This window comes from Rhinolophus sinicus, chromosome 12, assembly GCF_057876585.1.
Source record: "Rhinolophus sinicus isolate RSI-liver-muscle chromosome 12, RSI-T2T, whole genome shotgun sequence".
NCBI classification, from domain to species: Eukaryota; Metazoa; Chordata; class Mammalia; order Chiroptera; family Rhinolophidae; genus Rhinolophus; species Rhinolophus sinicus.
Window position 1 is genome coordinate 34,108,069 of NC_142512.1, and position 22,871 is coordinate 34,130,939.

General features: G+C 38.3%; 1 long non-coding RNA gene and 1 pseudogene across 1 annotated transcript in view; both read right to left on the reverse strand.

The window, feature by feature from the left end:
* The window catches only part of LOC148756536 (uncharacterized), a 267,020-nt gene extending 244,653 nt beyond the window's left edge, over window positions 1-22,367 (reverse strand). Inside the window, exon 1 of the long non-coding RNA XR_016018077.1 lies at window positions 22,194-22,367. This is a non-coding gene — a long non-coding RNA (uncharacterized LOC148756536). The remainder of the gene's footprint in view (window positions 1-22,193) is intronic.
* On the reverse strand, window positions 807-1,759 carry LOC148756537 (protein BUD31 homolog; annotated as a pseudogene).
* Window positions 22,368-22,871: the final 504 nt, after the last annotated feature.

The following is a 22,871-nucleotide window of genomic DNA, read 5'->3' on the forward strand; positions in this document are numbered from 1 at the left end:
ACAACACTTTGTAATGTGAGAGGCAGCTTCCAGTGCTCCAGAGCTCCCAGCTTTGTGGGGGAAAAGCCAGAGGGAGCAAAGAAAGAGCCCAGTAGAAAGAGAGAGGTGTCAGGGCCTTTATCCAAGGATTTCTGCCGGAGAAAGGAAGACACACAGAGAAACAAAGAACCTAAAGCTGGATTTTCTTTGGCAGACTCTTGGGTACAAGAAATACAGGCTTATTTATGTTCTTCCTGTCAAGAATGTATCATATATATATATATATATATATATATATATATATATATATACACACACACACACACACACACACACACACACACACACACACACATATATAGTCCGGATGAGTTTCTAGAAATTGACAGGGGAAAGCACTATTATAAAGGAGTTGTTGTAAACTTCTCGTTAGCTGACAAGTGGATGCTAACCTTTTCCTTTGACATAACAGGAAAAGAAATAAGTTTAGGCAAGACTGTTGATAAAGTTGAGGCCACTGGTATAGTTCTAGTGAGTTTGGAAATATGTCTTAACTCTAAATGCCATATTACAAATAAAGCACAAGTGTTTTCAAATGATTACTTTTTTGTGTGTGTGTGGTTTAAAAACACATGACTTTTAATTACAAATAACTGACCCCAACAAACACCAAACCAATCACCCACAGAGACTGTGTTCCAACTCTGCCCTAGGTCTTTGCTACCAGGGAAACTGATGCCAGGAAAATGAATGGCAAATGAAAGTGCATATAGCAGCCATCTTTACTCAAGATCAAGGGCAGGGTGAGAATTGGGGCCAGGGCAGTCTCAGCCTGAGCCGTCCCTGCAGCCACAGTGATGGTCCTTGATGATCATCCCCACAACCAGCTTGCTTTCATGAGCCCATCAAATGAAGTTAGTTCCAAAGTTGGTACCCCAGTCCGAATGCATCACAGGGAACACAGGGTCTCATAACCCTTTCTTTTCCATTTGGTGATCAGGTTTGTCCTTTTTGTTTTTGGTTTTTGGTTTTTTAAAAATAGATTTATTTATTTTCTGGTTACATTTTTTATTTTTATTTTTTTTTATTTTTTAATTATAGATGATATATGATATTATAGCTAGTTTTAGGTATGTAACATAGTGATTAGACACTTATTGAACTTACAAAGTGATCACCCCGATATATCTAGTACCCACTTGATACCATTTATAGTTATTACATTATTGACTAGATTCCTTACGCTTCACTTTACATCCCCATAACCACTTTGTAACTACAAATTTGTACTTCTCAATCCCTTCCCCTTTTTCACTCACCCCCAAACCCTTTCCCATCTGACAACTATCAAAATGTTCTCTGTCTCCACGAGTTTGTCTCTGTTTTGTTTGTTCATTTATTTTCTTCCTTTAGATTCCACATAAAAGCAAAATCATATAGCATGTGTCTTTCTCTGTCTGGCTCACTCCACTCAGCACAACAATCTCCAGGTCCATCCACGTTGTTGCAGAGCAATCAGGCTTTTATCTGCATACTATTCCTTAATGTAGCACCCATAAGGTTCTTGCCTAATGGCTCTCTCTGCTTATAATGAGGCTGAAGATTTAGCAAGTCTTCTTATGATGAATTCTGAAGGTGGGCCCAAGAGTTTCACCTTCTTCTTTCCTTTCTGAGGTTCTGTTTTAGCTTCTCTTATCTTCTAGTCCAACACATCCAGTGTCAGGCCAATCACCTCCTCACCATCTCAAGGAGCTTTCCAGCTTCTTTAGACTTCAGGCATTTTCTTTCATAAGATAACTTGCAAAGATTCTTCAGGAAAGTCATAATGCATCTCTGGTCCTCAGTCCCCTCATTGGACATCTGTCTCCTTTATCTGTCACTTCATACTCAAAAGATGTATTTTTTTTAAATTAATGAGAACACAGTCAAGTTGAGCCCTATAATAATATCCATCTCACCCACTGACATTCTGATAGCTTTCTGGAGTGAAAAAGCAAAGGGTAAAGTTAATGCAGCTTTCTGCTCCTAAAAGAGGATTTCTTCTTATAAAATCAGCGCTGGGCCTTTTCTGAATCTCAGACCCAGCCCAAGAGAGTAATTTGTACAGGATTGTGATCATCATTTATACGTAGGTTGGTATAAAAATTTAAAAAATTGCTGCTCTGACCCAACAGTTGGAAGTTTACAAATAGGAATCAGAGAAATAAAGTGGCTTGCCACATTTCAAGAAGTGAATTAGGAGAAACAAAATTAGATTCTCATGTACTCCAGTTGGGCCAATTTGCACTACACAAAGTTGTCCTCTATGTAAGGAACTAACCATGACATGAAAATGATGGAAAGCAGCAAAGGGAAGGGGGGAGTGTTACCTCTACCCAAGTTTGTTGGAACTTCACATTTCTCCATGTGTCCTACACAAACCCTGTAAAGAAGGCTTGTCTCTGTAACCTCAATTGGCTAATATTTTTTGGACTCTTTAAATTCTGAGAGAACATGTAATATGCATTCTGAGTGAGAAAGAGCTTGGAATTTTTACTTTGACCTGCTGTTCATTTTAATTTGACAAAGCCACTCGTAACACACAATTCAGATAATGCTGAAATGTCAATACATTTCCCTATTCAGACAGCTCCTTAATGTGCAGTTCATTTCTTCTTTGCATTACCATAAGAAAAGCCATTCAATTTACCAAGGGGATGACAACCAATGGAAGCCCTACTCTTGCCTAAGTGAGAAAATCATTAGCTTTTACCACCAAGTAATTATTGCCAATGTCTCTAGTGAGTAGCAAAGTCCCCTGGGCAAAGCTATTATTCTATTCATGTCCTTTTGATGTCAGAAGCAAGAAGATGGAGGGGTAAGGATGACATATTTCAATGTAACCTTTAAAAGCCCTCTTTGAAAGACTTTGTGTAAAATGAAAATCTCCAAAGACTTGAACTTTTACAACTCAGTAAACAGTCACCAGTGATCCCCATTCAAGACGTCCCTTAGGGAGGAGTTAATGAGTGAAAAGAGGAACATATGTCAGGATTTCCTACTTGATCTTTTGATCTCCTCATAAGCAAGTTCATGGCAGACTTGTCTCTGAAAGAAAGGGTGCAGGAAAAGCCTATTACTGGTTAGTGCCTACATAAAAGTAAGCAACATTAATAACTATAATTTGCATTGCACTTTATAATTTATGAAAAATGTAGACAATTTGTCCCACTTGGTATTGACAAAAACCCTGGGAACAAAATCAGTTCTATTACTACCATCTATAGATAAAGACTCTTACAGAGACTGAAAATAGGTTATGGACTAATTATGCATTAAATTCTGTTTGCAAAAATCTCTGGTGCTGATGGGCTTCTCTTGACCTGGAACAATATTTCCATATAACGTAAGACTCTGCAAATTCAGGCAACAAACATTTGCTCATTCATCCTACAAAATATTTTAAAATTATGTAGCCTATCATACAGTTTTATATTTTGACCTAAAAGTTGCCATCATAAAATCAAATAAGTGTAAAGGAGATAATTTTCTGCATATTGTAAATATTAACATTTTAAATAAGAGTTTCTTGTATTTTCAATATATTCAAAGAAATCTAAATACTAGTTAATATCTAACACATGCCTTATCCATTTATATAGTACATGAAAGTAGTTCTTTTTTCACATTTAAAATGTTCTATTTCCTTTTACTTTTGAATTTGTGTATCTACTGTACACACCAATGGAATTTTATCCTTGTGCTAGCATATTTTTATATTTGAAAGGCTGCTCTACTGCCATCTGTCATCCTGTTCTGTAAGGAAAACTTGTATATTGTACATTTTATTCATTGGAGTTTTCTATAAATGTAAGATTCTAATTGTTAAAATTTATTTCTTTGGATTGAGACATTAAAACTTATAATGAGCACAAAGCTGATTTTAGAGAACAGGAAAATACTGTTTATGTTACTAAAAAAATTAATATAAATATTAAAATGTCATTTAAGATGCGTCTCTTAATGAGGTGGAAGGGGCTTGTGGTAGACCGAATAATGACCCCTCTAAAGATGTCCATGTTCTTATCCTCAGACTCTGTGAATATGTTACTTTACATGATCAAAGTATTTTCCAGGTGTGATTAAATTAAGCCTCCTTAGAGGGGAAGATTATCCTGGACTATCTCAGTGGACCCAGTATAATCACAAAAGTCCTGAGAAGAGAGACCCAAAAGCATCAAAGTCAGAAGGAGATGTGATGACAAAAGTAGATGGTGGAATTTTGAAGATAAAGAGTCCATGAGTGAAAGAATGCAGGAGCTGGCGAAGGCCAGGACACAGATTATCCCCTAGCCTTCGGAAGGAACGCAGCCCTGAGGGCACCGTAATTTGAGCCCTGTAAGACTCTTTGGATTTCTGACCTTCAGGACTCTAAGACGTTGAGTTCGTGTGGTTTTAAGCCAGTTAGTTTGTGGCTATAGGAAACTAATACAGTTCTACAACAAAAATTTCACAGTGATCTAATGTCAAAGTTGTCTTTAATAATCTATCAGCTATCTCAGTTGGCTGGTACCAAGGCCAGGATTGAGGTGAGACAAATAAGGAGACACTCTTTGTCAAAGTGCCAAGTGTAGAATGGGCACTTGCATGACCGTGGGGATGAGTGTTTTCTTCAGTTTTGCTCCTTAGGTGCCTCCACTGATCTGACTCTGGTCCTGGCCTTGGGTTCTACTTTAGTTTTGTACAAAGTGAATGAAAACAAACAACAACAACAAAAAAAAAAGCCAGTCTAACTGGCAAAAATTTTAAAAAGAGACTTTCAATATACATTATTAAACAAATTTACTGCCTCAATTTCTGAGTAGTATATAAAAAAAACAACTAATAAATATTTGATAATTTTTCTGTTAAATTTTTATTTACAGACATCTGTTTTATTAGTCTCAGAAAACTTGGGGAAAATGAAATTATGTTAATTTTAACATGTGTTGTTAAATATTACATTTTGAGTAACGAACTTTTACATTTTTCTTTACTTGAAATATATTTTTTCAAAATGTCGGAACTGAAAATATAGCTCAAAAAAAGTGACTAAATGGAGTCCAATGTATCTTATCAGGATGACTGACAAAAACATAGATAGTATCCATATGGAAATTTCTGTAACCTCAAGCAATCTGAGAATTCAATCATCAAAAATCTTCATTAGAAATTAACCCTAAAATTGTGTGAGAGAAACTATTATTCTTAATGGCTTAGCATCTTTGAATTCTGAAAGATCTAGGATGAATTCTAGCTAATAAAACTCATAAATATTTGCAAAATAAAGATAAATAATATTGTAATAACAATGAACAGTGTCAGATGGGTAATAGACTTATAGGAGTGATCACATTGTGAGGTATATAAATGTCTAATCAATGTGTTGTTTTGTAACACCTGACACTAATATAATATTGTATGTATGTCAACAGTAACTGAAAAATCTATATATTTTTTTTTTATTGGGGAAGGGGAACAGGACTTCACTGGGGAACAGTGTGCACCTCCAAGACCCCTTCTCCCAAGTCAAGTTGTTGTCCCCTCAATCTTAGTTGTGGAGGGTCCAGTTCAGCTTCAAATTGCTGTCGCCTCACTCTCAACTGTGGAGGGCGCAGCTCAGCTCCAGGTCCAGCCGCCCGTTGCTAGTTGCAGGGGGCACAGCCCACCATCCCTTGCAGGAGTCGAACCGGCAACCTTGTGGTTAAGAGGACGCACTCCAACAAACTGAGCCATCTTGGAGCTCTGCGGCAGCTCAGCTCAAGGTGCTGTGTTCAATCTTAGTTGCAAGGGGCACTGTCCACCATCCCTTGCAGGACTCGAGGAATCGAACTGGCAACCTTGTGGTTGAGAGCCCACGCTCCAACCAACTGAGCCATCCGAGAGGCAGCTCAGCCCAAGGTGCCATATTCAATCTTAGTTGCAGGGGGCAGAGCCCACCATCCCCTGTGGGACTCGATGAGTTGAACCAGCAACCATGTGGTTGAGAGCCCACTGGCCCACGCGGGAATCGAACCGGCAGCCTTTGGAGTCAGGAGCATGGAGCTCCAACCGCCTGAGCCACCGGGCCGGCCTGAAAAATGTTTTTTTAATTAAAATAAATTCATTTTAAAATGAAAAGTAAAGATAAAAAATAAAGTCTGTGCATTTTGGAATATTTTATATGCTTAATATTTTATATAATTTATTAATTAGAATAAGATTCCAATTAATAAATTAGAACTCTAATTTGAAATGTGTAATTGACTGATTTCCATATGTATTTTAAATTGGAATCATAATTTATGTACAATACTAAAAAATGACTTAAGGTTCAGCATATTTATGTTTAGTTTTTTAGGTTTCTACGAGTTTTTTAGGTTTCTATGAGTTATGTAAGTAAGAGGTTGTTAAAGCTTGTCAATCAACAATGAGGGTGCTTACATTAAAAAGTCCTGCATATCAAATTTTATACCTTTTAAAATTTTTGAAGATGTTTAACTAAGGTTGTAAATTAAAGCAAACCCCTTTATGCAAAACCCCTTTATATGTCATTTCTAAAATTCTCTAAACTTATTATATGAATAGAATCATACTGTGTATAAGCTGAACTTAAAAGCCTAAGAATAAGGGTCTTAGATTTTTGCTTTAATAAATTAAACATTAACTTCTAAAACCAATTTAAACCTCTGAATTCTCTTTTCTGAACCTAAAAATTGCCCTGAAGAGCACCAAAGAAAATCCTAACATTTAACACCACTTACTAACAATATGACTGGCATAAATGGCTTAGCCTCTAGGAGCCTTTTTCCTCATTTACAAATGGAGTGAGAGTAAAGATTAAGTGATACAATATACTTAAACTCCTACTTAGTCTTATGTCTGGTGTCTAGTAGATATTTAACAAATAGTGACTATTTTAAAAATGCTTCCTACACAGTAAAAGACCATGTGCACAAAAACTCTACTTCTGGAAACCTATCCTAAGGAAATACATACCTGTGTGCATGGAAATGTATGCACAATGACGCATAGTGTTCATAGTGAAAAACAGAAAACAACAATGTCTAACAATAGGGGACATATAGTAAAATAAATTAAGGTGCATTAAAATTATGAAATAATATGCAAATGTTAAAAAGAGTGGGGGATCTATATATACTTATATGGAAAGACTTCTCAAGATACATTATTAAGCAATGACAAACAATGCAGAAAAATAAATGTTACCCCATTTCAGTATAAACAAAGAAAGGAGTATATGTATAAATTTATAGCAAAAGAACGGAAAGGATTGACACCAAACTGCTAACAATGAAAGTGAGTTTTATGTGGCTGGGAGTAGCACAGCGATGGTGACAGGGTGAGGACAGATGAGGACCTTGTTTTAATCTGTATTCTTGTGTACTACTAATGTATTATACAAACCCCTTATCAGGTAACGAGAAACAGTACATGCACACATACATACACACATAGAGCATGTGATATAATCAGGAAGTTTAACTAATGGTGAAATAAATTCAGTTTTACATAACAATATGTACTGAGTAATACATATCTGCTCCATCTATACGTGACACACTTATCTTTCTACTGTTCGTGCCATATGTTGAAGGGGTTTTTTTTGAAACTGTCCCAAGTACATCTGTCTTGGTGAGTTTGACAACTCTGATGGTGTCATATGGCTTTGCTTTTATGTTTCTTCACAATTCATGCAACAGCTAGAAGACGTGTGGTGGTAATCATAAAATTAGCAACACCAGCAGCAGCCGTAACAATAACGCCACCAGCAGCAACACTTACTGGCTGCCAGACACCGCTCTAAGAACTTTGATTCAGTGAACTTGTATTATCCTAATATTAACTCCATTCCAGTCATCACATCTAGATCAAGTAACCAGGGCACAAAAGGTTGGGTAACCTCTCATCACATCACATAGCTACTAAGTGACAGAGACAGGATTTGAACCCAGGTTCTGGATTCAGATTTTGTGTTCCTAACCCTTGCACCTTACTGCCTTTCTAGTAGAGGAAGGATGGCAGTTATAATATAATGGGTACATTTTTAAGAAAACTGCCTAGTAGCAAGTAGTACCATCCTCAAGTTGATGCTGTTTAATGCTACTTTTTCTTTTTTTTTTTTTTTGAAACCTGGGAGAAACTCATGTTAAAACCAATAAACAAATGAAGAACTAGTGTACAGGGTGAAGAGGGTTGTTAGAGTATTGCCACCCAGCAATGTTTCTACCACCTCCCAATCAAAAAACAACAGGAAAATGGTCTTCATTCTTCTACCCCATTTCCTTTAAGGAGATAAAACAACTTGACCAATGTCATACAGATATTGAGTGGAAGAGCTAAGACAAGACCGCAGAATTCTGGGCAGGAGGTCTGTGGACTCCCTCAACCATTTCTGAGAATGAGCAGTCCAGCTTTATAATTATGAGAGCTACCACCTTCTCTTTAGGGAGACTGGTGTGCAAAGTAGGCTCAAGGATGTCCCGGAAGCCATGTGAGTCAGAAGGAAACACGTGTTCTCTGCAATTAGATCTGAGTTTAAAAGCTAGCTCAACTCCTTGCTAGTTATGCTATGTTGGGGCAGGTTTTCAACTTCTCTGAAAAGGAATACATACTCTAAGGTAAAATGGGGAAAATATCTCTATATTAAGATTATTGTTATTGTTTAAAATCCCATCTTAAATATATGCTCTTTATCATCTTGGGCAAGTTACTTACTCTCTGAGTGTCTCAATATTCTCACCTGTGAAGTGGAGTTTAAAAAGTATCTACTACTCAATGCTATAAAGAGGATTGAGATAATCCCTGTAAAGTCCTCAGCACAATTTGAAGACAAGCGTCCCATAATAGGCTGAGGCACAAAGTGGTAGATAAAGAACCACGAGTCACCACAAATGTAGATTCACTTTTTTTAATACAACCTGAGCAAATACCATTACCTTTTTATAAATTGCCTTCAATATTCTTTACAACACTTTGCTGTTATGTTGTATTATTTTCCCATATTGAATCTTCCTTATGATTCAATGTACCTTTTTAAAAAATAAATACATTGACATTTCCACATTCCAACTCTTGTTACGAAGTTAGCCAAGTCTTCATTTAAAAAGATGACGAGGGCATTAAATAAAAAGTATAAGCCTCTTCTCTAAAAAAAAGCACCTAAAAATCCTTGTGGAAGAAGGAAGGAAGGAAGGAAGGAAGGAAGGAAGGAAGGAAGGAAGGAAGGAAGGAAGGAAGGAAGGACCCAAAGAAAGAAAGGGAGGGAGGGAAGGAGGAAGGGGGGAAGGGAGAAAAATCAAATCCAGTGATAATATAAAACAGATAATATACTATGACTAAACTTGGTTTATTTCAGGAATGCAGGGTTCGTTTAAGGTTCAAAATCAAAATCAAGGAATTAAGAAGTACAAATTGGTAGTTACAAAATAGCCACACAGATGTAAAGTACAGCATAGGGAACATGGTCAATAATATTGTAATAACTATGTATGGTGCCAGGTGGGTACTAGACTTGTCAGGGGATCACACTGTAAATTACATAAATGTCTAACCACCATGCTGCACACCTGAAAATAACATAAAATAATATTCAATGTCAACTGTAAAAAAAAATTTTTAATCAAGATTCAAAATCAACGCAACACACCACGTAGACAGATTAAAGAATAAGTATATATGATAATCTCAATAGACACAGAAAAAAATCATCTGATAAAAACCAACACTCATTCATAATACAAATACCAACATTCATTCATGAAAACGGATTATATGTACATGACTAACAAAATATACCCTCAAAATATGTAGCAAACGTCATACTGAATGATGAAATACAGACTTTCCCACTGAATAGTGAGGAGACAAGAATGCTTATTATCACCACTTTTAGTAAACATGGTATAAAAGGACTTGATAAGATGAAGTAAAACTGTCTTATTCATAGATGATACGATTACGTACAGAAAAATGCAAAAGAATATACAGAAAAACTATTACAATTAATATGTGTATTTGATAAGGTGGTTGGATACAAAGTCAGTATATTTTAAAATCACCTGTATTTCTAAATACTAGTCAAAAAAATAGAATCTGGGTATTCTAAAAGATACCTTTAGAATAGTATCAGAAATCAAGAAATAAATCTATAAACAAAGTGCAAACTATTTTTGTAGACTACAAAATATGGTTAAGAGAAATTTAAAAACTCAATCATGGGATATACCATGTTCTTGGATTGCAAGACTGTTATAAAGCTTTAAATTTGCTCTTTATACATTTATATAGTCAATGCAATCCCAAAGTAGATTCTTCCTAGTGGAAATTAATAAACCACTAACAAGATGTTTGCAAAAATAAAAAAGGACCATACCTGGAGGACTTAGTCTACTAGATATTAAGGTTTCCATAACGCATAATTTCAAGACGTGCGAAGATAAAGAGACAAATGTACCAAAAGAAAGTCCAGAAACAGAACGATAAATGTATCCGGTTATGACAAAGACGACGTTGCAGTGAACTGGTGATGAAAGCCTGTTCCATACAGAGCTGGGGCTGTTGGATATCCATGTGATCAACTGGAGATAGAATGTGACTGGCTGCCTCTTTTCTCCTTTCTTTGTACATCTTTGCATGTCTGCTTACTTGTTCTCTTTTTATGAACCCTACCCTCCATCTCACTGGTGCTTTTTCGGATTTCTCTGTTTTGGAAAAATATTACCTCGAACAGTCTTTGATATAAATTTACTTCTGTTTCATGTGACTAATCAGTCTGAGAGGAAAACCTCTTAATTCTACTTCCAAACTCTTGGGAACAAGCTTGTATTAAGTAGGCAATCCATGCCCCACCGACACCCCCACATCTCATCAGTTGTGACAAGAGGAGGGGTCACAGTGGAGACAAAGGCCACTCTCTCATCAAACCACATGGATGGTGTCAGGAGAGGTATCCAGAAAATGGTGAGCCCTGCACAGATGCAATGACAGGTTTCTGCTCCGTAGATCAAGAGTAGATTCCTCTAAAACAAAATCAGGACAGCAACACAAACTGAAGAAAAGTCCACTGCCTACAATCTTGAAGTCAGGATTAAATGTTGCCATCATTCAACAGTAAAGAACAAAATCTGAGTGTGCAAGAGTTTTGGCTTCAAATAGGGAACAAAAGGTATGCTGGGAGCTGGGCTCAGTGGAAGTGGGGAGTTAGCTCTGATTCAGGAATGACACATGAAAGCAGTCCTGTAGTTTCTTGGGTATCATATACCCAATATGATAAAGAGTAACCGTGGACTCTGGGGCTGGGGATGGCTTGTCTTCTGTCTAACCTCAATGCATCCTTTCTGATAGGAGACAATAATGACTATAGTTGAGATGGTTCCCTGATGACAGGATTCTCAGGTGTTGGTGTTTGTATGAGAGGGTATCTGAGACATTCTTAAAACCGGGGCTTAGATTTGAACATAGGAATTTGGGGCGGGGGGTGGGGGCGAACACAAACATTCAATCTAGAATAGGTGGGCACAAGGCAGTGTGTTTCCATTCTATAAATGTAGTGCTAAAGCCAGGGGATATTGGAAGTTCAATACTAGACGAAACAGACCAGGCAGAAGAGCCAGACTCAAACCCTTGGCATCAATTCAAGGGGTTAGGTCAGGGAACACAAATAGATTTTGACTCATATACCAACTCTGATTTATTTGAAATGGCGTCTTGGGTTTCTGGGTTGAGAAAGATTCTGAGGCCATGGTCAGGCTAAGTGAAAAACAGAGCCATCATCAAATACCAACAGCAATTGTGGACACAGCAGCAGAAGTGATGTGGGCTACACAGAGGGCAAGAGCCAAAATGGAACCACAATGGCTTTCAGGGAACCAAGAAGAATGACTGAAGTGTATAAAGCCAGAAGAGGTGAAACAGAAGGTGCCACCCAACACTGCCAGAGGCGTAGCAGTGACACATTTTGCAGCTTTATGTGAAGCCCCAAATAAGGAAGTGTCTTTGTCCAAAGGAGTTTGAAATTCCAGCATCCCTTGACATACCTAATCAGCCCTATTTCTGAGACAAATGAAAACTTAGTAAGTGTGTCTGACCCCATTCTAGGCTCGGAGAATGTAAAATGGAATAAACTATCCCATCCCCTTGAACAGTTGAAGATCCAATGGGATAGTCAGGGATGTGAAAAATACTCTCAACCCTCACAGGCACCAACATCAAGTAAAGAAATTTTTACAGCTGCCCAAGCTCTCGCCTGTATCCCCCACTCCCCACCCCCGGATTCAGAGATATAACTGGCCTAGGACAGAGCCTGGGGACAGTGTTTCTTAAAATCACTCTGGGGGACTCTGATGGCTGAGGATCGAAGAGGAAGAACTGAAGCCTTTGGATAAAGTAGGGGACAGGCAGTCCAGGCAAAAAGGGACAGCAGGTACAAAGGGACGGAGGCACAAAAGAGCTTAATACCTTCAAGTTTTGTTGTAAGTTTGTCTTGTGTAACGGCTGCAGAGAGCATCTGTAAGAGCACAGGAGCTGATACCTGGGGGGTGGGCAAGGCCAGATAATGAAAAGCCACCTGTGGTAAAATAAGCTGACTGAACTTCTGCCATTTACCTGAAGAAAGTTCTCTAAAAACTACAAAGCACAACACCAAAATGGTATGTTCTTTTTAGTATTCACAGGTAGCAGTAGTCTTCCCAGAGGTGAGTGTTTTGTATCTCTACTTTTCCCTCCTCCACCTCCTCTCCCCCGCCATCTCTCCCTTTCTCTCTAAAATCTCAAACAGCATAAAGATCTGCCTCAAGGAATTGAAGGACATGCCACTTGATGGACATAAAGGGAACTAAACTTCAGAGGGACATCTGAGAAGCTACCTTTTTAATTCAGTTCCACCTATTCTCCCATTCTCCCCTCACCGCCCTACCCATCACTGATGCCGCATTTGACTATATGGTATGAAAAGGAAAAGCCATCACCGGAAGTCAAACGACACTGGCTCTAGCTTGGGCTCAATGAAAAAGCAGTCGTGTGTCTCTGAGCGTCAGCTGCCTCATCCGTAAAAAGGAGTTAGTAATTACTACCCAGCTCTTCCAATGTGGTTTTGAGCCATCTAAATTAAATGAACATTTACTGAGCTTGTTAGATCTTCTCATGTGAGATAATGAGATAATCTTTTGTAGAGTGCATTGTAAACTTTAAAGGGCCATAGAAACATTAAGAGAAAGCAGTTGCTAATAAATATGGTAATTTACACAAACTGTTCATCATTTAGGTCAAATTACAATGCAGCCAAATAATGACGAAGCATGTCATTAACTACGTGTCAGATGATTTCTTGTTGTAAGTTTTATTTGATTGCAATACTCAACTGATGATGTCTCTTAAGTATTCTTTGCTTATTGCCCAGAGAGCATGGTTGTCTGTTCACAGCCTTAAACATTAGAAGGGGTGTTATTTCTCTTAGCTCATCTCAGTGAGTGAGCAAACCAGGTGGTAGCAAATCATGCAGTGAGTTCATAGCGAAGATGGACTCTGAGAAGCAGTCTCGAAATCTGAGACTATTACTTAGCACAGCAGGTCCATGCGCCTCCAGGAATAATTAAACTCTCTAAGCTGGGGAGGAAAAGAGAGCAACAGTATACAGTATGTTTCACTGAGGTTGGGTAATGGGTGATTTTAGGACTTGCATCTAACCCCTATTCTCTTTAAGCTTCCAGGTGCATTTTTTTTTTTTTTAATCTATTATTTCAGGCAATCCTGGGACTCTGGAATGTTCATTCTTTTAGAAAAGGGCTCCTAATTTTGCCTCTGCAAAGTATATGTTTCTGAAATTCTGTCTGTGAGAAGAAAGGAGAATAAACCTTTTTTATTATTGCTTTATTTATCATTTAGGAAAATGTGCATTACCTTTAGATGGTATGGTCAAATGACATATTGGCACAGAATAAATGTTGCAAAGATACCAGTAAAGATCTAAATTAAACCCCTCTTCTGCTCTATGAGAGCAACACGTACATGGGCTATCGGTTCCTAGTTATAACCTCAGTCAAGCTGGGTTTGAATCTTGGATTTGCTTCTTCTTTGTTGTGGCACCTCATTCTCCTCTAAACCTTTCTTCCTTCATCTATAAAATGAAAGTGGTAATAGTGTCTATTACATGGGGTTTTTTTTGGGATTAAATTATATCATACATTGAAAGTGTGTGGCACCTAAGTGCTCCAAGATTGTGAGTTCTTTTATCATCATCCCGGAAGCTGTTTCACACTCTAAGTCTCAAACAGTAATTTACACACATAAAGCAGAGATAGGATCTCTGTTCCCCTTAGACAATGTCAAATCCCACTTTAATGTTAAATGCAACAGAATTCCAACAGAGGAAGTATGACTCCTGAAAATGTAGGGCCTTGGATTTCCGTCCCAGTGCTATCATTGGCTAATTGTTTGGTCTTAAGCATGCTCACTCAGTTTTCAAACTTCCCATTCTTTCTCTCACCTTTTCTCAGCAGTGGGGGATACGCTCAAGAAAGCAACATAGCCATAGTGAATGAATAGCTGTAAAGGATGTGTCAGCTCCTTCTTCCAGCTAAAGTGACTGAAGTGCAAACCCATGCAGGTCTAGTCAATCCTGATCCCAAGAGTTCCACATCAGTAGCCCCTGCCTCACCAGTGTGAGGGGAAGTGTGTCTCATAAAATACTCATAACCTTCTACTGAGATGTCGTATTCTCTGTTGGAAGAGCTCCCTGAATTAGGTCATGACACGCTTTGTACATCTTGGCAATTTCCATGTAGACATAAGGACCAACTGGGATCCCAGTTAACAGTGGAATTATTAAATCACGGTGATAATATATTCTTTATGGTGAGGATTGCCTTCATTGAGGATTCTTGCCCTGCTCTGTTGGCTCATGTTATGGACTGAATGTTTGTGTTCCCCCAAAACTCATCAGTTGTAGCTCTCACCCCTAGTGTGACTTTATTGGGAGATGGGGCTGCTAAGGAAGTAGTTAAGGTTAAATGAGGTCATAAGGGCACAGCACTGATCCCGTAGAATTAGTGTCTTTATGAAAGACACCACAGAGTTCACTTAGCCTGTCTCTCCACACACAAAGTCACGTGAGCACACAGCAAAGGTAGCCACCTGCAACCCAAGGGGAGAGTCTCTATCAGACACAACCCTCCTGGCACCTAGGTCTTAGACATCCAGTCTTCAGAACCATGAGGAAATACATTTCTGTCATTGAAGCCACCCAGTCCATGGTATTTTGTTATGACAGTCCAGGCAGACTAAGAACTGGCTCAGACTCTGTTGGTATTGTAATCATCTAACTCTGTCTAAGACCATTGTTCTGTGAATACATGGCAAATGTCTGAATTCCCCCATGCCTCTAAGGACCCCATTAAAGGGTGAATCTAAGTTAGGCCTCTTAGTCCCAGTTTTACCCACATCAATTTCCTTCCCCATCTCAGTATCTCAGGTAATAAGGTGCATTGCTTTTGAGATATTTTTTTTTGTTTTGAAGCATGAGCCAGCAAGTCAAGATCTTAAAGAAAATGAGTGTTGTAAATGTGTGAGGAATAGGATCGATCACTAATGCTTTATTAATCCATTTGCAGAAAAGGAAGATAAATTATGGGATTTGAGAGACCTGAATTTCCTCTGCCAACTTAGGAGGTAAGAATTATCTGCAAATAAGCATTTTGAGGATGAGAGAAAGCAGGTAAATAGCCACAGTGATGACAATTTGCCTATTGGGCATATCAACCTTAACTGATTGGCAGAGTCTGGTAAATGAATTTGTTTGTCTTCCAAAAGGATTCCACCAAGAATGGTGGGTCCAGGGAAAGTGCAGGAAACGTATACAATCTCTGGGACAGCAGAGGCTGAAGCGCATAGCTTTCAAGAGAAGATTTTTTTCTCAAGATATGTGACATTATATAACTTCTGTCTTAGTTGGGCCTTCGGTGATGGCTGGAAACTCTTTCCCACGACCATGGTTGTCTCCTACTGATCATAACCATGCCTCTTTTCTAAACCCTTTCCGTTTTCTCCGGCCACAACCCTCCACTCATGCTTTTCTCACTTTCATCACAAGACCTTGCTTTTTTTTTTTTTTTTCTTTGGGAAAATAACTATAGAATTTGAGTTTCTGAATCATATTCCCTCTGGCATGAAATGCATGTATTCTTTAAACTTTTCTTTCTTTTTGCCTCTCCAAAAGAAGATATCGACATTTTCTTTCTAAAGCTGATGCCCCTACCTAGGTTTGCAACTTTTTCTCCTCTAAAGCATTGCTCCATCAATTATTCTGTCTGTTGGATATTTCAAACCTCTGCCATTGGCTTCTTCCCTTGATCCTACAGACGTGTTCAAATATCTACTACCCTTAAAAAATTCAAAATAAAACCTTAGCTCAACCTTGTTCTCCCTAAAGTCACTGTCTCTCTCTTTTTCCTTCTTCTCCAGGTTTCTTGGAAGAGTCAATAAATACTTTGCTTCTATAGAGGTCTCGCCCACTGTTTTCTTAAATCATGGTGTTCTATCTTCTACTACAACAACTTAATCGGCTTTTTCACAGGCTATTAAAAACCTCTCATTAATATTCCCATTTGCTTGTCCTTTTCTTATCTGGACTTTTGATTGCATTTTATGCTGTTGAATAAATTATCCTCTAAAAACATCTCTTCCCTTGGTTTTGGTGACATTGCTCTATCCTAGTTTTCTTACTACAATTACCGTGTTTTCCCGAAAATAAGACCTAGCCGGACCATCAGCTCTAATGCGCCTTTTAGAGCAAAAATTAATATAAGACCCAGTCTTATTTTAATATATTAATTTTTGCTCCAAAAGACGCATTAGAGCTGATGGTCCGGCTAGGTCTTATTTTCAGGGAAACACGGTCATGCCCTTTTTTGACTTGTTTCTATTTGTTCAATTATTTAAATAAGAATTTTTAAGGTATGCCCTCTTCTCTTTTCTCTCTTTGCCGTACACACTATCTCCACTCAAATAATCAATTTTTTGTAATTTTGACTAAGTCATTTTTGTTTGGCTACTTCTCAAACATTTAAGAGTAATTTTAAGTGCCTCCAAGCTCCAGGCTTAGCTTCTTTTCATATCCCTATGCGATAGCCATCTCAACTCAATATTCACAAACAAACTTGCTGTATTTCCTCCAAGATTTCCTTGTTGGTATTCTTCAACCAAATCAGAATGTAGATGTCATTTCTCCACTTGAAAACCTCCACCACCTGAAAATTTTTATATTACTGGGACAGAGGCTTTTATCCTGGGCACATAACTATTATGTTTCCCAGTGGCCCTTTCAGGTAGATTAGCCTTGTCCTCTAGTTCTAGCCACAGACTATGGGTGGAAGAGAAGAATCCTCCATCCAGTACTGGCTTATGAAAACCTCCTGTCCTATCCTTGACTGGCTCTTTTCCTTTCCCTCTGCTGGGTCGATATCAATATCCAGGGAGTTGAAAATGGCAGAGTCGTCTTCAGTCTGAGCCCCAAACTGTGCAGAGCAAAGACCACCACCCACCACTAAACAAAAACACTCAGTTCCTTGAATGCAATCATTCCACAAATAGACTTCTGCATGTTAACCTGTCAAGTTTCCAGGGTTTATCTGCAATCACCTTTGAAGAGAGCCCAAACTCTGGATAGATATGATCTATCCCTGATTGACTTTTCCCACTTAATCTGTATCTTCCCACCTCACAGAATCCATACTTGATTCAAACCATTCTAGTTTCCTTTCCCTAACTATACCATGCTCTTTTATACCTTTTACCTATGCATATAGTATATATTATTACAGCATGAACATCTCTCATCTTCTTTCCGTATTACATATACTTATTCATTTTTTATAGACAATTCAAAGATATGCTCCTCTATGAAGTTTCTCCAATTCTCTAGATGAATTTCGGTCGTTTCTGTGTTCCCATAACTCTCTATCACATGGTTTCATTTATCACATGAATCAACAATATTTATGTTTCAATATCTCCTTGAAATTTTGAGTACATTTTAAGCAAGGAATTTATTTCTGTTTTCCTGGAACATAGCACACTATCTGACATAGTTAGATACAAATAAGTGAAAGAATAACCAAAGCAACACTTTTAAAATTCCAAGTCCTGGGATTAAATAGTTTATATTGGTTTTGTAATATTTCTAGTAAAAATTTAAAAAGTCCATATTTTTCAACCTATAAAACATATATAACAAGATTAATATACTATAGGGTAATTTTGAGATTCAATAAAATAATATGTAACTAATTATTAAATTTTATTTTAAAGTTTTCTAAAGAACAATAGCTGTTCCTGGAATTAGGAAAACACACACTATAGATGTAACATAAGGTGGTTCTAATGCACAACCCCCCACCCCAAAAAAAGGTGATGTGAAAAAGAACATAGCTGTGCCCTTTCAAAAAGCGACTACTTATTTCACCCTTGTGGAAAACAGGGGTAAATTTCCAAAAGATTGCAGGAGATTTATGAAAAGCAGCAAGGAAAACTGTGAGACCAAGACCCATGAGGTGTATGAACAGCTTAACATCTTCCCCAAAGTACACAGGAAATATTCCTGGGCCCGAAGGAGAAGACAGTCGAAGGGCCTTAGTGATAACAAGAAAGTAAAGTTAAATTTCAGGAGGCAGTGAAGAAAGAGAAATATAATAGCTAGTCTTGAGCAAAGAGAACAGTACAAAAAATAGAAGGAAGGCATCTTCTGAAGCAGGAAGATGAGGGAAAATTTGCCTTACAAAATTCAGTCTTGACTATAGTTCACAAAGAAACTATAGAAGGAGATGGGGCAGTGAACCTGACAGGGAAGAGCAAAGATAATTTTTCAGAGGAGGCCCAAAAGTTTCCGATTAACTGGGCCTGCAGAAACTGACAAGTAAAAAAGGCACAAGAAAAATGCCAAAAGGGAATGAAAGAAGGAAACCAAGGACGCTAGATGGGTGAACTAAAATCACAGAAATGTTTGTGAGGACTCATTCCCTAGCAAACTCGAGTACAAGCAATGGAAGACAATAAAAGTTTAATTGTCACCTACAGAGCTCTGAGACAAAACACTAAGTATACAAAAATCAGTGGGAGTTAATTTTTGTCTTGTTTTGTAATGTGTTTTTCCACAATGGGTCTAACTTGATACTTGCAATGGTCAATGAGAGAAGAAACAGCAGTACAGGTAAATGTATTGTTTAAGACAAAACAGGGCATTTAGGAGACATGCGTTCTGAGTAGGAACACGTGAATCGAGTAATATAACATTATAAATGTGTATAAATATATATAAAAGGGAATTATAAATGTATATAAAGGAAAACAAAATAAATGTATACAAAAGGAAAACAGCATTTAAAGATGAAGCCCCTTCTCTGGATTTGGTTTAAAGGATAGTGTTAAGACAAAAGGGCTGCACCAAATTGGCTGTATTTAGGCTGTATGCTATAATAAACAAAGTTAAAGATACTTCTTTTTATGACAAAAAGCACAATAATTCCTCTAAAGCCAGGAAGGTTTGTTGAACTATAAGGAGGATGTGTGCATCACTTTGGGAATAAGAATAAATGCTATACTAACAAAGGAGTAATGGAGGGAGTGAGAACAAAAGCAATGTTTTCTTTTCAAGATGGCAAGAAAGATTGGGTCACCTTACTAACTGATAAGAGTGCTCTCAGCAAAGAAGTAATGCCCAAAGCTTACATTAGGCTGAATGTGATCATCAGATAAAATATATTTATTCTGAAGACTGTACTAGAAGCAGTAGCCTATAAGTAGCCTTGTCTTCAGAGACAAGCAGACCTAAATTGGAAAGCTGGCTCTGCCACCTTCCAGCTCTGAGATTTCCGGGGCCTAATTGAACTCCCACTAGAGCATAAGCTCCAAGAAAACAGGAACTTGCACTTGGTTGGTATTATTTATTCACTGCTATATTCCCAGATTCTAGGTCAGTGCTTGTCACATGGTAAGAACTCAATACATATGTATGGAGTTGATAAATATAATCTGGCTATTGATTTCATTTTAAAGATCGGCGGGTGACAGACTCACTTTCCCTGCAGTTCATAATCTGACACTGAGCATCTCTAATAATTTTTAAATTGTCTTATACAAGCCACTCTGGCTATACTTTGAGTACATGTTGTATACCAGATACTTGAGAGGCAGCAGTAATACACTGAACAGGACAAAATCCCCGTTTTCAAGGGCCTCACAGGGTTGATGGGGGAGACAGATCAGTAAACAATGTTAGTGCCAACTAAGAAGAATCTGCCTGGCTAAATAGAATTCAGCAGGAGAATGGCCTAGACTCTCCTGCTTGTGGTGCAGGGAGAGCCAGAGGAAGCTCCACAGGGGAGTTAAGACCTCCGACAATAAAATTACTAGTTTATTTCTGGGTAGAATTTGAAGGCCATGGGTTAACAGAGAGGATAACACACACAGTGAATGATGAGGGCATACTGCCACTTTAAGGAAATTAACTTCTATTAACCTAATGCATCTTAATTGTAAAATAGGGATAATTTCAACAACCTCAAAGAGTTTAGGTTAGGATTAAGTGAAAAAACACTTTTGTGTATACACGCACAGAGCAAGGCTTAAACATGTTGAATAAATGCTAGTTTTCTGTCTTCTTTCATTTAGTACTTGCTAAGCACTCACTATATGACAGAACTTCTGCTTACAGCAGGAATACAGTATGAGGAAAACAGACACGTCATCATACTGCTGGAGCTTAGAGAACAGAGGCGGATCAACCTCATAAATGTCAACTAAGATAAGGGCTATGTATTACGTTGGTGCAAAAGTAATTGCAGTTTAAAAGGTTAAAAAAAAAAAAAATTGCAAAAAAAACACAATTACTTTTGCACCAACCTACTAGAAAACGTATAGGGAACAGAGGAGATGCTCAATAGATGGATTTCATCTGGAGGATCGGAGGGGTCTTCGGCTGAGAACATGGAATTGGGTCCAGCTCTAAAGGAGAAGTAGTCATGGTCTGGATAAAGAAGCGTACACAAAAGAACCTCCCTGACAGGGTGCAAAGATCCAGAAGGAGGGGAAAGCATGAGAGATGTAGGAGAATGATCTAGGGCCAGTGGGGCTGGAACACAGACGATAAGGGGTAAGCAGTGAAATAAGGCTTAAGAGGTAGGCATGGGCCACACTTGGTTGGTCACTTGCTCAGCAATTCATGATCTTGGTCAACCTCTCTGATAATCTCAGAACTGTCTCGTACAAGCAATCCCACACCTAACTACACTGAAAGGTCCCTGTTCTTTGAAATGCTTTATTCTGTTCATACCTCCTGTCTTTCTAGGTGCTATCTCCCACTTAAAATTGCTTTGGCCACCCCTCTCTTTTCTCCCAGCTTGATTGAGATTATTATTGACATATAACATATGTAAGTTTAAGGTGTACAATAGCCGCCCTTTTTATACTAAAGCTATTTTGTCTCCAAAACTCAGTTCAGTGCCTCCCCGATACCCCAACTTATTTAAACACTAATCTTTTCCCATAAGACCAATGCATATTTTACTTGAACATTGCATCACATTGCCCTGAGGTTATTAACTCTATTCCCTGCTAGACTCTAAGTTCCTTAAGGAAAACAAGCTTGATGCAACTTGTTTTCCCACAACAGCTGGAAAAAGAAGGCACTAAAGAGAGGTTGGGTGACTTTATGAATGGATGGATGTTGTGCCTTCTACTAATTTTATCCTGTGTTGTATAAATGATCACTGTAAAATAGGTTTATGACAACACTCAAATGAGGAGGGCAGCTTCCAATATCAGGTGAGAATGGTGCTTATGGTGCCTTTGTTCCCTGATCCCAAGGCAGAGGAAAATTACTTGGAAAATTTTTCATCATTTGAATAACACAGAAATAATTACCAAACTCAATGAAATTATACAGTGAATGTCTTCCTCCTCTCCCCCACATTGCAGCCAAGGAACCGCAACATAAGCAGATTTTAAAAGTTGTACTCAGACTTCTGGTCCCCAGCTTAGCATGTAAAAAGCTTGGATCACCCCTCCCCTCACAACAAGTAAAAAGCTACACAAACTGGAAAATCAACAACTCTTCTTAGATCTGTAAGAGAAGTGAGGTCTCAGCACAAACGGCTTCCCACCAAATTGGATAGACAAATAGGTGAGTACAGAGAATCACCACTTACCTGAGCAGCAGCCACCACGGGAACCAGTGCAGGAGCAGGAAGACCTGAGCTGTAATTCATGAACGGCTGAAGGCCAGTGTGGACAAGTCTGAGGGTTAAACACTCCAGGGGACCCAGTCATGGAGGGCAAGGGGGCCACTTTTGTGAGTTTTACTTATAGAAGCTCCACTAGGTTCTTACATGGAGTAGCATAGGAAAGAGCCCCTCCTACTTCCTGTAGGGGGAGGGTGAAAGGAATGATTTTAAAAGATTCCTGAGCAGCTGGGTTCTTCCTTAACAAGCTCTGCCCTCAGGAAAAGCTACTTAACTAGAGCCTAACCATCTGGAGTTTTATCAGAGCCTAAATGACCTGGGGGCAGGAAAAGACAATACTAGGAGGCTCTAGCCTTCCACCATAGGAAGAAAGGGAAATATGCAACTTCACCCCACTCTAGCCAAGCTGTCCCACCGAAACAGAAGGGGAAATGAGAAGAAACACACAAAATTCACAGTCCAGAGGCACAGGTTCACCGAAAAGACTGAGACCTAATTGTAGGACCAGAGAATGCTTCCCCTAAGACTAGTGACAGCAGTTCCTTTTACACAGTATATCATGCCCCTCTATCAACAAAAAATGATAAGGCAACTAGATGTCATTAAAATTAAAAATTTCTACTCTAAAGAGATACTGTCAAGAGA